The 17,051-nt window shown below is 37.1% G+C and overlaps 1 protein-coding gene across 5 annotated transcripts in view; it reads right to left on the minus strand.

Annotated features, from left to right (window-relative positions):
• Positions 1-17,051, minus strand: part of GLRX2 (glutaredoxin 2) — a 42,998-nt gene that overhangs the window by 21,253 nt on the left and 4,694 nt on the right. The gene's annotated exons all lie outside the window — the stretch shown is intronic.

Here is a 17,051-nt window from a genome sequence, read left to right on the forward strand (position 1 = left end):
TTTTAACAAGAGTAAGAATTAGTCATGGGAGGTATGAGGGAGGGTGGGGAGGGAACAGAAAGAGTGAAGTGGGGAAGAAAACAGGTATTATGTGCTACTTATATAGAATACTTTTGATATAATCTGATTTGGAAATTGGCCATGTTCCTTATTTTAATCTGTTTGTTAAAAAAGCAAGCATGCTCCAAATCACATATAATATGAAAATATAGTTAACACAACTAATTCCAAAGAGCAATAGGAAAGAAGGCTGCAACAGACTGCATACACCTGGGGAATGGAGTGGACCTCACAAAAAAGGGTGAAGTACCAAAGCTGTGATCTGGCAGGACCCAAGCCCTTCCACCACCCCAATTCACCAGTGGGAGGAAGGGAAACAGAGTGGGAAGGGGGTGGAGGCCTAGGACTGCTGAACACTCAGCCCTGGAGATCTGCTGGGAGCACGAACCTACATTATATGGTGCTCTGGAGATTAGTGGAGTTGGAAAGCTAAGACAAGCAGAATACTTGGAGAGACAGAGATTCCAGCCACTTGTGGAAAACAGGTACCCACAACCGGCCACTCTGGGACAAAAAAAAGGCAGACACTCTGGCAGACTTCCTAACAGCGAGAGGACCGCTAGAGGGACAAGGGTTGCACAGAGTTTGCCACTCAGGAGAAAGGACAGGTGGACAAAGTTGTCCCGGCGCACTCAACGCAGCAAGTTGAGAACATTCAGGAGCTTCAGGCACTACATCGTCCAGCTGGCAATGCAGCTACGAGGCCCACAACTGCAATACACAGCCTGCTACTCCTTCCTACCAGTTGGCAACAGCTCTCAAATCGGCTACCCTCATCTTTGCACCAGGCCAGCCAGAGGGTGGACCCACCTATGGCAGCTTTAAATGCATAGCATAGAGGTTCCTACTACCTGCATTCTCAGCCCACTGGCCCTGGCAATTGAGGCACACACTGCAGCCAGGAAGCAGGAAAGAGCTCTTTCCTCCTGACAGGTACCAGTAATGCTTGCCAGCAATCTTCGCCATTGATCCAGGGGCTGAGCAGCTCCAGAGAGTAGAGCTTCTGGGCACTAGAGGGGCACACCTACAAATATGAAATGTCAAAGGAACCCGTTTCAAACACCAGAAAGAGGGTCAAGTGAAACTGAACTCACCAATCTTCCGGAAAGAGATTTCAAAATAAAAATCACAAACATGCCCATGGAACTACATATAAACATTCAATAAAAAAGGGAGGAATTCAGGAATGAGATACAAACTTTGAAAAATACAGTATGTGAAATGAAACATACAATGGGGGGCTTTAAAAGCAGATTAGATGAAGTAGAGGAGGGGGCAAATGAAATAGAAATTAGATAACAGAAATGCTAAGAAGCTGAAGCACAGAGAGAAAAAAGAAACTTTAGGAATGAAAGAATATTGAGCGAATTGTGTTACCAATCCAAACAGAATAATATTGGCATTATAGGGGTACCAGAATTAGAAGAGAAAAAGGGATAGAAAGTGTCTTTGAGGAAGTCATTGCTGAAAATTTCCCCAATCCAGGGAAGCAGATAGCCTCTCAGCCCATGGACATGCACAGATCTCCCAACATAAGGGAACCAAGGAAGATGACACCAACGCATATACAATTACAATGGCAAAGATCAAGGACAAGGACAGAGTATTAAAAACAGCCAGAGAGAGAAAAAAGATCACCTACAAAGGAAAACACATCAGGCTATCATCATGACTTCTCAGAAGAAACCTTACAGGCCAAAAGGGAGTGGCAAAATATATTTAATGCAATGAAGCAGAAGAGCCTCGAATCAAGAATACTCTATCCACCAAGATTATCATTTAAGTTTAAAGGAGGGATTAAACAATTTCCAGATAAGCAAAAGCTGAGAGAATTTATCTCCCACAAACAGTCTCTACAGTGTATTTTGGAGGGACTGCTATAGATGGAAGTGTACCTAAGGATAAATAGCTGTCACTAGAGAAAATAAAACCACAATAATGAAAGGATACCAATTAATTACTCAACAAATGCAAAATTAAATCAACTACCCCCAAAGTCAGTCAAGGGATACACAAAGAGTACAGAATATGATACCTAATATATAAAGAAAGGAGGAGAAAGAAAAGGAGGGAAAAAAAAACCCAACCTTTAGATTGGGTTTATAATAGCATACTAAGTGAGTTAAAATAGACTGCAAGATAGTAAAGAAGCTACCCTTGAACTTTTGGTAACCACGAATCTAAAGCCTGCAATGGCAATAAGTATGCACCTATCAATAATCACCTAAATGTAAATGGTCTGAATGCACCAATCAAAACACACAGAGTCACTGAATGGGTGAAAAAACAATACCCATCTACATGCTGCCTACAAGAGGCTCACTTTAAACCCAAAGACATACACAGACTAAAAGCGAAGGGATGGGAAAAGATATTTCATGCAACTAATAGGGAGAAAAAAGCAGGAGTTGCAGTACTTGTATCAGAGAAAACAGACTTCAAAACAAACAAAGTACAAGAGACAAAGAAGGACATTATGTAATGATAAAGGGGTCAGTCCAACAAGACAATATAACCATTATAAATATCTATACACCCAATACAGGAGCACCTACATATGTAAAACAAGTACTAACAGAATTAAAGGGGAAATAGAATGTAATGCCTTCGTTTTAGGAGATTTCAACACATCACTTACCCCAAAGGACAGATCAATCAGATAGAAAATAAGTAAGGAGACAGAGGCACTGAACAACACATTAGAACAGATGGATCTAACAGACATACATGGAACACTCCACCCAAAAGCAGCAGGATACACAGTCCTCTCAAGTGCACATTTTCAAGAATAGATCACATACCAGGCCACAAAAAGAGCCTCAGCAAATTCAGAAGGATTGAATTGTACCAACCGGCTTCTCAGACCACAAAGGTATGAAACTAGAAGTAAATTATGCAAATAAAATGAAAAAGCCCACAAACACACGGAGGCCTAACAACATGCTCCTAATAATCAAGGGATCAATGAACAAATAAAAACAGAGATCTGCAATATAGGGAGACAAATGACAACAGTAACTCAACACCGCAAAATCTGCAGGACACAGCGAAGGCCGTGCTAAGAGGGGAGTATATTGCAATACAGGCTTACCTCAAGAAAGAAGTACAATCCTACATGAACAGTCTAAAGTCACAATTAACAAAACTGAAGAAGAAAAACTGAGGCCCAAAGTCAGAAGAAGGAGTGACATAATAACAATTGGCGTAGAAATAAATAAAATTGAGAAGAATAAAACAATAGAGAAAATCAATGAAAGCAGGAGCTGGTTCATTGAAAAAATAAACAAAATAGATAACCCCTTAGCCAGACTTATCAAGAAAAAAAAAGAGTCCACACATAAACAGAATCAGAAATGAGAATGGAAAAATCTCTACGGACACCACAGAAATACAAAAAATTATTAGAGAATACTGTGAAAAATTATATGCTAACAAATTAGATAACCTAGAAGAAATGGGCAATTTTGTAGAAAAATAAAACCTTAGGAGACTCATCCAGGAAGAAACAGAAAATCTGAACAGAACAATTACCAGCAGTAAAACTGAATTGGTAATCAAAAACCTACCTAAGAACAAAACCCTTGGACCAGATGGCTTCACCACCGAATTTTATCAAACATTTAGTGAAGACCAAATACCCATCCTCCTTAAGTTTTCCAAAAAGCAGAAGAGGAGGGATTGCTTCCAAGCCCAGCATCACTCTAATACCCAAACCATGCAAAGACACCACTAAAATAGAAAATTACAGACCAATATCCCTGATGAACACAGATGCAAAAACACTCAAGAAAATATTAGCAAACCAAATTAAAAACTACATCAAAAAGATCATCCACTATAATCAAGTAGGATTTATTCCAGGAATGCATGGATGGCACAATATTCGAAAATCCATCAACATCATATACCTCATCAACAACAAAAATAAGAAAACCACATGATTATCTTCATAGACACTGAAAAACATTTGAAAAAAATTCAACATCAATTCATGATAAAAAGTCTCAACAAAATGGGTATAGAAGACAAGTACCTCTACATAATAAAGGCCATATATGACAAACCCACACACAATATCATACTTAACAGTGAGAAGCTGAAAACTTTACTTTTAAGATCAGGAACAAGAGAAGGATGCCCACTGTCCCCACTTCTATTCAACATAGTACTGGAGGTCCTCGCCACAGCAATCAGACAGCACAAAGAAATACAAGGCATCCAGACTGGTAAAGAAGTTAGTTAAACTGTCATTGTTTGTAGATGACATGATATTGTACATAAAAAAACCCTAAGGAAGCCACCCCAAAACTAGCAGAACTAATAGCAGAATTCAGCAAAGTTGCAGGATACAAAATTAATACACAGAAATCTGTTGCTTTCCTATACACTAATGATGAACTAGCAGAAAGAGAAATGAGGAAAACAATTTCATTCACAATTGCATCAAAAATAATAAAATACCTAGGAATAAACCTAACCAAGGAGGTGAAACACCTATATGCTGAAAACTACAAGGACTCATGACAGAAATTAAAGACACTAATCATTGGAAATACATCCCATGCTCATGGATAGGAAGAATTAAAATTGTCAAAATGGCCATTCTACCTAAAGCTATCTACAGATTCAATGCAATCCCTATCAAAATACGAACAGCATTCTTCAATGAACTAGAGCAAATCATTCTAAAATTCATATGAAACCACCAAAGACCCTGAATAGCCAAAGCAATCCTGAGAAGGAAGAATAAAGCTGGGGGAATTATGCTCCCCAACTTTAAGCTCTACTACAAAGCCACAGTAATCAAGACAATTTGGTACTGGCACAAGAACAGACCCATAGACCAATGAAACAGAATAGAGAGCCCAGATATAAATCCAAGCATACATGGTCAATTAATATATGATAAAGGAGTCATGGATATCCAATGGGGAAATGACAGTCTCTTCGACAACTGTTGTTGGGAAAAGTGAACAAATACATGCAAGAGAATCAAACTGGATTATTGTGTAACTCCATACACAAAGGTAAACTCGAAATGGATCATAGACCTGAATGTAAGTCATGAAACCATAAAACTCTTAGAAGACAACATAGGCAAAACCTACTGAATAAAACATGAACGTTTTCCTGAACACATCTCCTCAGGCAAGGGAAACAAAAAGCAAAAATGAACAAATGGGACTGCATCAAACTAAAAGCTTCTGTACAGCAAAGGACACCATCATCAGAACAAAAAGGCATCCTACAGTATGGGAAAATCTATTCGTAAAACAACATATTTGACAAGGGGTTAAAATCCAAAATATATAAAGAACTCACATGCCTCAACATCCAGAAAGCAAATAACCCGATTAAAAAATAGGCAGATAAAGAGAACTAAGTGTCCTTCAGTAGATGAATGGATAAAGAAGACGTGATACATACATACAATGGAATACTATTCAGCCAGAAGAAAGAAACAAATCCTACCAGTTGCAGCAACATGGTTAGAGCTAGAGGGCATTATGCTCGGTGAATTAAGCCAGGCGGAGAAAGAGAAGTACCAAATGATTTCACTCATTTGTGGAGTATAACAACAAAGCAAAACTGAAGGAACAAAACAGCAGCAGACTCACAGACTCCAAGAAGGGACTTGTGGTTACCTAAGGGGAAGGGTGGGGAGGCTGGGTGGGGAGGGAGGGAGAAGAGGATTGAGGGGTATTATGATTGGCACACATGGTGTGTGAGGGATCATGGTGAAGACTGTAGCACAGAGAAGACCAATAGTGACTCTGTGGCATCTTACTGTACTGATGGGCAGTGACTGCAATGGGGTTTTGGGGGGACATGATAATATGGGTGAATGTAGTAACCACATTTTTTTTTCATGTGAGACCTTCATAAGAGTGTATATCAATAATACCTTAAAAAAAAAACCTGAGGGAACAAAACAGTAGTGGACTCCAAGACTCCAAGAAAGGATTAGTGGTTACCAAAGGGAAAGGGATGGGGAGGGTGGTTGGGGAGGGAGGTAAAAGGGGATTGAGGGTATTATGACTGGCACACATGGTGTGGGGGGGTCTCAAGGAAGACAGTGTATCACAGAGAAGACAAGAAGTGACTCTGGCATCTCCATATGCTGATGGACAGTGACTGTGGTGTGGTGTGGTGGGGACTCAATAATATGCACGAATGCAATAACCACAATGTTGCTCATGTGAAACCTTCATAACATTGTATATCAATACCTTAATCAAAAAAATAAATAAAATGAAGTTCTAGTGTTTCTAAACCCCCCTCCCCCACCAAAAAGAGATATAGTGGCAGAATGGATAAAGAAGCAAGATCCATTTATATGCTGAATGCAGGACACTCATTTCCAACCCAAAGACATATACAGGCTAAACGTGAAGGGACTGAAGAAGTAATTTCATGCAAACAATAAGGAGAAAAAGCAGGACTAGCTGTTCTTGTATCAGACAAAATAGATTTCCAAAGAAAGTAAGTAACGAGACAAAAAAAGATATTATATAATGATAAATTGGTCTGTCCAACAAAAGGATATAATCATTATATCTACACACCCATCATAGGAGCACTTAAATATGTAAAACAAATACTAACAATTAAATAGGGAAACAGGTTACACCATATTCATTGTAAGAGACTTTAACATACCTCTCACATCAATAGATCAACCATACAGAAAATAAATAAGGAAACAGAGGGACTAAACATTATAATAGATCAGATGGACTTAACAGACATCTATAGAACACTCCACCCCAAAGCAGCAGGAATCAACTTTTTCTCAAGTGTCCTTGTAACATTCTGCAGAATAGATCACATACTAAGCCACAAAAAGAGCCTCAATAAATTCAAAAAGTTTGAAATTGTATCAAGCAGCTTTTCACACCACAATGGTATGTAAGTAGAAATAAATTACACACAGAAAACAAAAAAACCTCACAACCACATGTAGGCTAAACAACACGCTTCTAAATAATCAATGAATCAGTTAACAAATCAAAACAGAAATCAGGCAATACACAGAGACAAGTGAAAAGAAAAATACAACAGTCCAATATTTGTGGGATGCCACAATTCCATTCTAAGAGAGAAGTACATAGCAATACAGGCCTACCTCAAGAAACAAGAACAGTCCAAAAAATACAGTCTACACTCACAATTAAAGAAACTAGAAAGAGAGGAGCAAATGAAACCCAAAGTTAGCAAAAGTATACAATAAAGATTAGAGCAGAAATAAATAATATAGGAAAGAATAAAACAATAAAAAAATTAATAAACCTAAAAGCTGGTTCTTTGAAAAAATAAATAAAATAGATAACCCTCTAGCTAGGCTTGTTAAGAAAAAAAGAGTACCCAAATAAAATCAGAAATGAAGAGCAGATACCAAGAAATACAAAGATTATTAGAGAATACTATGAAAAAATATATACCAATAAATAGGACAATCAAGAAGAAATGAACTTTCTAGAAAAATACAACCTTCCAAGACTGCCCCAGGAAGAAATAGGAAATCTGAACAGACCAATTACTAGTAATGATATTGAACTAGTAATCAAAATACTCTAAACAACCAACAAACAAAATTCCTCACAGCTGAATTCTACCTAACGTTTAAAGAAGAGCTCATACCCATCCTTCTCACAGTATTTCAAAATGTAGAAGAGGAACGAATACTTCCAAACTCTTTCTCTGAAGTCAACATGATTCTATTAACAAAACCAGAGTTGCTACAAAAAAAGAAAATTTTAGATCCATATCCCTGAACATAAATGCAAAAACCCTCAAGAAAACATTAGCGAACCAAATTTGAAAATACATCAAAGGGATCATCCATTACAACCAAGTAGGATTTATTCCAGGAATGCAAGGATGATGTATTCATAAATTCATCAATATCATACACCATATTAACAAAAAGAAGTGTAAAAACAACATGATCATCTCAATAGATGCTGAAAAAGCATTTCACAAAAAACCCGATAAAAACTGTCAACAAAATGGGCATAGATGGTACATACCTCAACATAGTAAATGCCATATATGACAAGTCCACAGCTAACATCATACTTAATGGTAAAAAGAGGAAAGTTTTTCCTTTAAGGTCAGGAACAAGACAAGGATGCCCACTCTCACCACTTTCATCCAGCACAGTAGTGAAGGTACTAACTAACCTTGGCAATCAGACAACAGAAAAAGATAAAAGGCATCCAAATTGGTAAGGAAGAAGTTAAACTCATATTTGCAGATGACATCATATTATACATAGAAAACCCTAAAGACTCCACCAAAAAACTACTGTGACTAATGACTGAATTCAATAAAGTTGAAGGATACAAAATTAATACACAGAAATGTTATGTTCCCTTATACTAACAATGAACTAGCCAAAAGAGAAATCAGAAAACAATTCCATTTATAATTGCATCAAAATGAATAAAATACCTACGAAAAAACCTAACCAAGGAAGTGAAAGACCTATACTCTGAAAACTATGAGCCACTCATGAGAGAAATAAAAGATGACACAAATAAATGGAAATCTATGCCATGCTCATGAATAGGAAGAATATTGTTAAAATGACCATCTTGCCCAAAGCAACTTACAGATTTAATTCAATCTCTATCTAAATTCCAACAGCATTATTCAATGAACTAGAACAAACAGTTCTCAAATTTATATGGAAAAGACTCAGAATAGCCAAAGCAATCCTGAGAAAGAAGAACAAAGCTGGGGAGGATTACACTCCCTGACCTCAAGATGTACTACAAAAACAGTAATCAAAACAGTTTGGTAGTGGCACAGACCACAGATGAATGAAACAGAATAGAGAGTCCATATACAAACCCACACATATTTGGTCTATTAATATACAATAAAGGAGTCATGAATATGTAATGTAAAAAAGACAGTCTCTTGAATAACTGCTGTTGGGAAAACTAGACAACTAGATGCAAGAGAATGAAACTGGATTACTGCCTAACTCCATACACAAAAGTAAACTCAAAATGGATCAAAGACCTGAATGTAAGACATGAAACCATAAAACTCTTAAGAGTAAAATAAGGGAAAAATCTCTTGAACATAAATATGGGCAATTCTTTCTTGGACACATCTCCTCAGGCAAGGGAAACAAAAATAAAAAATGAACAAGTGGGACTACATCAAACTGAAAAGCTTCTGTACAGCAAAAGCAAAAGACAATCAGCAGAACAAAAAGGCAACATACAGTGTGGCAGAATATATTTAAATGATTTATTTGATAAGGGGTTAACATCCAAAATATATAAAGAGCTCATATGCCTCAACACCAAAAAAATAGCAAATAACCCAATTAAAAAGTGGGCTGATAACCTGAACAGACATTTCTCCAATAAAGAAATATAGATGGCCAACAGGAACATGAAAAGATGCTTGACATTACTAATCAGTAGGGAAATGGACATCAAAACAACAATGAGGTATCACTTCATACCAGTCAGAATGGCTACTATCCAAAAGACAAGAAAGAACAAGTGTTGGCAAGGATGTGGAGAAACTGGAACCTTCTTACACTGTTAGTTGGAATGTCAGTTTGGTGCAGCCATTGTGGAAAGCAGTATGGAGGTTCCTAAAAAAATTAAAAATAGAAATATCATATGACTCAGCAATTCCACTTCTAGGAATTACCTGAAGAAAACAAGATCCCTAGTTGAAAAAGATATATACACCCCTATATTTATTGGTGCAGGATTTATAATAGCCAAGACATGGAAGTCACCTAAGTGTCCATCAGCAGATGAATGTATAGAGAAGAAGTGGTACATACACACAATGGGATATTATTCAGTCATGAAAAGAAATCCTGCCATTTGCAATGACATGGATGGAGCTAGAGGGTATTATGCTCAGTGAGATAAGCCAGGTGGGGAAAGACAAATACCATACTATTTCACTTATTTGTGGAATATAAAAACAAAGCAAAACAGAAGGAACTAAATAGCAGTAGACTCATAGACACTGAGAAGAGACTGATGGTTACCATGGGGGAGAAGTTGGGGTGGGTGAGGATAAAGGGGCATGAAAATTCTCAATAATAGTGTAAACAGGTCACGGGGATAGTAGTACAGCACGGAGAATACAGCCAATGATTCTGAAACATCTTCCTATGTTGACAGATAGTAGCTGTACCAGTGGGGTTTGGATTTAATAATATGGGTAACTGTTGAACCACTGTGTTGTATACTTGAAACTAATATGACTATATATCAATAAAAATATATGTAATAGAAAAAACTCATTTAGTAAACAGCAGCTTTAAATTTCAGAACTACTTCACCTATTTTTTTCATTTAACTTCTTCAGAATCCTATGAAGCAGGTACATTCTTACCTTTATTTTACATATAAAGAATCCTTAACACGAAAAGGTTAAATAACTTCTCTAAAGTTACACAGTTGATCATTTGGACTTTTAATCCAAGTAGCCTGATATTGAGAGCCCAGGCTCTCAATAACCATACTATATTGCCTCTCATCAATAAAATATTTCTTCCTCTAATTAGTGATAAAAAACGCAAAGGCAAATAACATGAACGAGGCTAAACTTATTTTTTTTCCCATTTTATAAATAGACCATTTCTTAGAGCAGTTTTAGGTTTACAGAAAAATTTCACAGAAAGCCCATAAATGCTTCCCCTCACATACCGTTTCTCCTATTACTAACAGTATACATTACAGTAATAAATTTGTTAAAATTGATGAATGAATATAGATACATTATCATCAACTAAAGCCCATAGTTTACATTGGAATTGATTCTTTGTATCATCCAGTTCTAAGAGTTTTGACAAATGTGTCTACATAGTAGCTAACTGAACCAAAAATACCCTTTGCTACATTCATTCATTTCTACCCACACCCAAATCCCTGGCAGCCATTGATATACATATTTTTTAATCAAATGTACATCACAGTCGTTCAACATTCCCCCTCCCCTCCCCTCAGCTCCTGCCCACTCCTCTTTCCTTTGGTTAACTACTAGTCACTTCTCTGTCTATGAGTCTAACACTGTTTTGTTCCTTCTGTTTTGCTTTGTTTTTATATTCCACAAATGAAATCATATGGTATTGGTCTTTCTCTGCCTGAAGCTACACTTATTAATGACAGAATTGATATCTGATTGCAAGTCTCTAATTCCAATGTTACCAACTTTCTACTATGCCATGAGGGTTTAATACAAAACAAAGACCTGTCAAACTGTTTACTGAAACTGTATATCTAATAGGGCATCTGAGATGGCCGCAGTCAGAACAGTAACAGTGAGAGAAGTCAATACAGCCTCTACCTACTCACAAAGAAAAAAGCTCTCTTTGACATTCAGGACCTGGATTTAGTACCAACAGCTAGGCCTATTAAATCATTTCAGAGTGTCTACATTAGGTAAGACCACACTGTGACCATGACAGATCAAGACAAAACAAGACCACTCAGTAATCAGGCTTCAACATATGACCAAAACTGACTTCTGTGAGTGACTGCTTCTCTTTTGACAATTTCAGCTTAAGTTTCACTTCATTCTTCCCCCCTATCTACATAAGACAAACTATGGCCTGGCCAAATCTGGGCCTTGATTTTTTGTACAGCCTTTGAGCAAAGAATGGTTTTAACATTTTTAAAAGGTTAAAAAAAAAATAAATGAAGAACATGTGAAAGAGAATATATTACCCAGCAAGGCCTAAAATATTTTCCATCTGGCAATTTACAGTAAGAATTTGTCAATCCCTGTTCTAGAGAAAATTAAGAAACCCATCAAAAGCAAGTACCTTTGCTTCCTGACAGGACTCAATGTACAGGAAATCTTCGCATTCTTGAATGCTCCCCCAAATTACCTAACATAAATCCCAAATCCTATTAAGTCCTAATACCCTCTTACAGAGATACTGCATAAAAACATAACATGTGGTCTTCCTTGTAGAAAAGTCAATAGCTCAACTTTCTTTGATGAATAAATCTGTCAAGCGTCAGCAAACTTGGGCCAAATTCCATCTGTGGACTGTTTTTGTATGACCAGAAAGCTAAGAATGGTTTTTGTAATTTAAAGGGTTGCTTCAAAACAAACAAATGAAGAAGAATATATAACAGACCATATGTTACCCACAAACCCTAAAATATTTACTATTCAGCCCTTTACAGAAAAGTTTGACCACTCCTGGTCAAGAACTGTAAAGAGTCTGAGATTGCATTGTACTCCAAAGTTGACAAGTTAATTTGAAACAGGTTCATGGACGATGACAAAAAGACACAAGATTCCTGGTTCAGACATGAAGGAAATAACTCTATTACTGAAAGCACTAGCCAGAATGCCAGCACCTCTGCACTAGTTCCTGAACCCCAATGCCAAGAGAGAGCCGTGGATGGGCAGATGACACTAGTATATTTAGTGGGTTGCTTTCTAGAAGAACCCAGGGCTAAGTGTCCAGCACTTTTGAGCAAGCAGCAACAATTACAGCAAGATGCAATTAAACCAGTTCCCCTCACCTGGGGAGAGAGCAGCAGTCAAAGTACAATTACTTTGATGTATTTAGTTGCCTATTGACTTTCTACAGCGACTGCTCAGTATCAGAAGGATAAACCTTGCAGTCTGACAACCTCACTAAGAACATGCAGGGATGCTGAAGGCCCACGGTGGGTTGCCTCTCCCTGTAATGTGCTCCTGGTGGTCTTTGTTTCAAGATGACAGAAATGAACCCAAGATTCAGCTGAGACTTACTACCACAGACTGGGACCCTTGACTCCGGTTTGGACATCTGAATCTCTTTGGTCTCCTCCTAGCTATGTCTGGAGTGGGGAAATAAATTCTGAGCTCCAAAAGTTTGAAGTCTTTCATTCACATTGGGTTTTTCTTTCATGTTCTTAGGAATAAAGTCTCCTGGGATCCTTCTGTTTTCTCATCAGATTTGTATTGTTCTGTAGTGAGACTGACTTTTAGCCTTCCTAAGACTTTCTCCTGTGGTATGACTTGCCTCGTCTGTTGGAGGAAGACTCTATAGTAAGCAGTCAGGCAGAAGCCATGCGAATCTCCTCCTTGAACTGGCCCTGGGGACAAAGGAGTTCAGAAGGTTTACTCAGACCAGCGTCTTTAAATCAACTTTGCCTTGAGTCTCCACTTAAAATTACATAAAGACTTCTGCCTTAGTCTTTTGCTGTGTCCCTGGTTTGTTTAATTTTATCTTTTTGAAGCAGGAGGTTTGTCCTGCTTCAGTTTGGTGACAGCCGCTGGCCAACTTTCAGAGACATGAGGGTGCACTGCTGCCATCTTCAGAGAACACTGCAGTTCCCATAGGGTTTCCTTCATTTTATTTTTCTTATTTTGGTATTATTAATCTACAATTACATGAGCAACATTATGGTTATTAGATTCCCCCCATCATCAAGTCCCCGCCCCTACCACATACCCCATTACAGTCACTGTCCATGAGCATAGTAAGATGCCATAGAATCACTACTTGTCTTCTCTGTGTTGTACAGCCCTCCCCCGTCCCTCCCTACATTATGTCTGCTAGTAGTAATGCCCCTTTTTCCCCCTTATCCCTCCCTTCCCACCCACCCTCTCCAGTCCCTTTCCCTTTGGTAACTGTTAGTCCATTCTTGGGTTCTGTGAGTCTGCTGCTGTTTTGTTCCTTCAGTTTTTTTCTTTGTTCCTATACTCCACAGATGAGTGAAATCATTTGGTACTTGTCTTTTTCCACCTGGCTTATTTCACTGACCATAATACCCTCTAGCTCCATTCATGTTGTTGCAAATGGTAGGATTTGTTTCCTTCTTATGGCTGAATAATATTCCATTGTGTATATGTACCACATCTTCTTTATCCATTCATCCACTGATAGACACTTGGGTTGCTTCCATTTCTTGGCTATTGTAAATAGTACTGTGATAAACACAGGGGTGCATATGTCTTTTTCAAACTGGGCTGCTGCATTTTAGGGTAAATTACTAGGAATAGAATTCCTGGGTCAAATGGTATTTCTATTTTTAGTTTTTTGAGGAACCTCCATACTGCTTTTCACAATGGTTGAACTAATTTACATTCCCACCAGCAGTGTAGTAGGGTTCCCCTTTCTCCACATCCTTGTCAACATTTGTTGTTGTTTGTCTTTTGGATGGTGGCCATCCTGACTGGTGTCAGGTGATATCTCATTGTGATTTTAATTTGCATTTCTCTGATGATTAATGATGTAGAGCATCTTTTCATGTGCCTGTTGGCCATCTGAATTTCTTCTTTGGAGAAGTGTCTGTTCAGCTCCTCTGCCCATTTTTTAATTGGATTATTTGCTCTTTGTTTGTTGAGGTGTGTGAGCTCTTTATATATTTTGGATGTCAACCCTTTATCAGATGTCATTTATGAATATATTCTTCCATACTGTAGGATGTCTTTTGTTCTATTGATGGTGTCCTTTGCTGTGCATGAACTTTTTAGTTTGATGTAGTCCCATGTGTTCATTTTTTTGCTTTTGTTACCCTTGCTCGAGGAGATATGTTCAGGAAGAAGTTGCTCATGCTTATATTTAGGAGATTTTTGCCTATGTTGTCTTCTAAGAGTTTTATGGTTTCATGACTTACATTCAGATCTTTGATCCATTTTGAGTTTACTTTTGTGTATGGGGTTAAACAATAATCCAGTTTCATTCTCTTGCATGTAGCTGTCTAGTTTTGCCAGCACCAGTTGTTGAAGAGGCTGTCATTTCCCCATTGTATGTCCTTGGCTCCTTTATCATATATTAATCAACCATATATGGTTGGGTTTATGCCAGGGCTCTCTAGTCTGTTCCATTGGTCTATGGTTCTGTTCTTGTGCCAGTACCAAATTGTCTTGATTACTGTGGCTTTGTAGTAGAGTTTGAAGTTGGGGAGCATAATCCCCCAAGCTTGATTTTTCCTTCTCAGGATTGCTTTGGCTATTCAGGGTCTTTGGTGGTTTCATATGAATTTTAGAATGATTTGCTCTAGTTCATTGAAGAATGCTGTTCATATTTTGATAGGAATTGCACTGAATCTGTAGATTGCTTTAGACAGGATGACCATTTTGACAATATTAATTCTTCCTATCCATGAGCACAGGATGTGTTTCCATGTATTGGTATCTTCTTTAATTTCTCTTAAGAGTGTCTTGTAGTTTTCAGAGTATAGGTCTTTCACTTCCTTGGTTAGGTTTATTCTTAGGTATTTTATTCTTTTTGATGTAACTGTGAATGGAATTGTTTTCCTGATTTCTCTTTCTGCTGGTTCATCGTTACTGTATAGGAAAGTAACAGATTTCTGTGTATTAATTTTCTATCCTGCAACTTTGCTGAATTTAGATATTAGATCTAGTAGTTTTGGAGTGGAGTCTTTAGGTTTTTTTTATGTACAATATCATGTCATCTGCAAATAGTGACAGTTTGTCTTCTTCTTTACCAGTCTGGATGCCTTGTACTTCTTTGTTTTGTCTGATTGCCGTGGCTAGGAACTCCAGTACTATGTTGAATAACAGCAGGGAGAGTGGGCATCCCTATCTTGTTCCCGATCTTAGGTGAAAAGCTTTCAGTTTCTCACTGCTAAGTATGATGTTGGCCATGGGTCTGTCATATATGGCCTTTATTATGTTGAGGTACTTGCCCTCTATACCCATTTTGTTGATAGTTTTTATCATGAATAGATGTTGAATTTTGTCAAATGCTTTTTCAGCATCTATCCCATAGGGTCTTCTTAATGAAAACTGTCACTTACATGCCTAAAACCTGCTTCCCTCATTAACATTAACTTGTATGCTCATTCTCTACCTTGCACAACTGTCCCAGGGACAATTTGGAATTACACTAGATACTGTGGTTACTTTTAAGAAAAACAAGATTCATTTAGGACATGCTTTAAAACAAAAAAGTAAGAAGCTCTTATGAGAAACTGTCTTCTTTGTACAAGAGAGAGAATTTTTTATTTAAGAAAAGAGACACCCTGCCTTCAAGTCTATACTTTGAAGGTTAATAAAAGCTGGCTTTTTAATTGTATAGTTAGATAAAATTGTCAAGTGCCCAAGTTAATCTTTAAATCAGCTATAATGATATTCTTGTGTGTGTACATGTTAAAATGAGTATTTCTACATCTAAATTTTCTCTTTTCTTTTTTGCATAGAAAACATAATTATCCTTTTACAGTGGTAATTTCATATTTGTCTGAAGCTGGCTCCTTCTCATTCTGTTCTGTTTTCCTCTTTCTTAGAATACCTAAAGATTAATTGATGAATCAAACAGGGAAAAGTATTCAGTTATTATGTATTCACTCTAGGACTATCTAGCCCAGATAAACAATCTGATGCCTAAAAGAAAAAAAAGTTATCCAATTCTTAGGTTTGTGAACCCTGTAAAGTGTACTTACTGAATAGACCCGTTATATAGTAACAAGATAAAAAGACAAAGCTTTAGTTAGTTCCAAAATAAAAGGAGAGCTTTTGGCATGATTCAGAGTCTTTAAATTTTAATTTACCATATAAAAATAATGTCAACACAATGAATTTTTTTATACAGGACTACGGTTAAATTTCTCATGATTTAAACTTCCTATGTTTGCTATTTTGGTTTTGAGTTAAATAAATTATGGTTTATACAACATGACTAAAGTTACATAAATGTATGTGTGGGTGTACATATATATACATACATAAGTTAAATATATCATTGTATTCAACTAATGAAATGTCTTTTTCAAAGGGTAAATTATATGGAATTCTTACAGTGCTGCAAATAATTATTTAATGTGTTAACTAAAATTATAAATTCCAGATCCTTAACTAACTTGAAGACTTTAGACAAATGATTAAGTTAACTAATAACTAATCTTTTCATGTCTGGACAATTTCTAACTAAAAAGCAGACAAAAAAAGATTGGTTACATAATTTTCTTTGACTCTTATTTCTTAGGTGGCAATACAAAATAAGCAAATGTCTCTGTGTGATAGTAAATATA

This window comes from Manis javanica, chromosome 14 (assembly GCF_040802235.1).
Source record: "Manis javanica isolate MJ-LG chromosome 14, MJ_LKY, whole genome shotgun sequence".
NCBI lineage: Eukaryota > Metazoa > Chordata > Mammalia > Pholidota > Manidae > Manis > Manis javanica.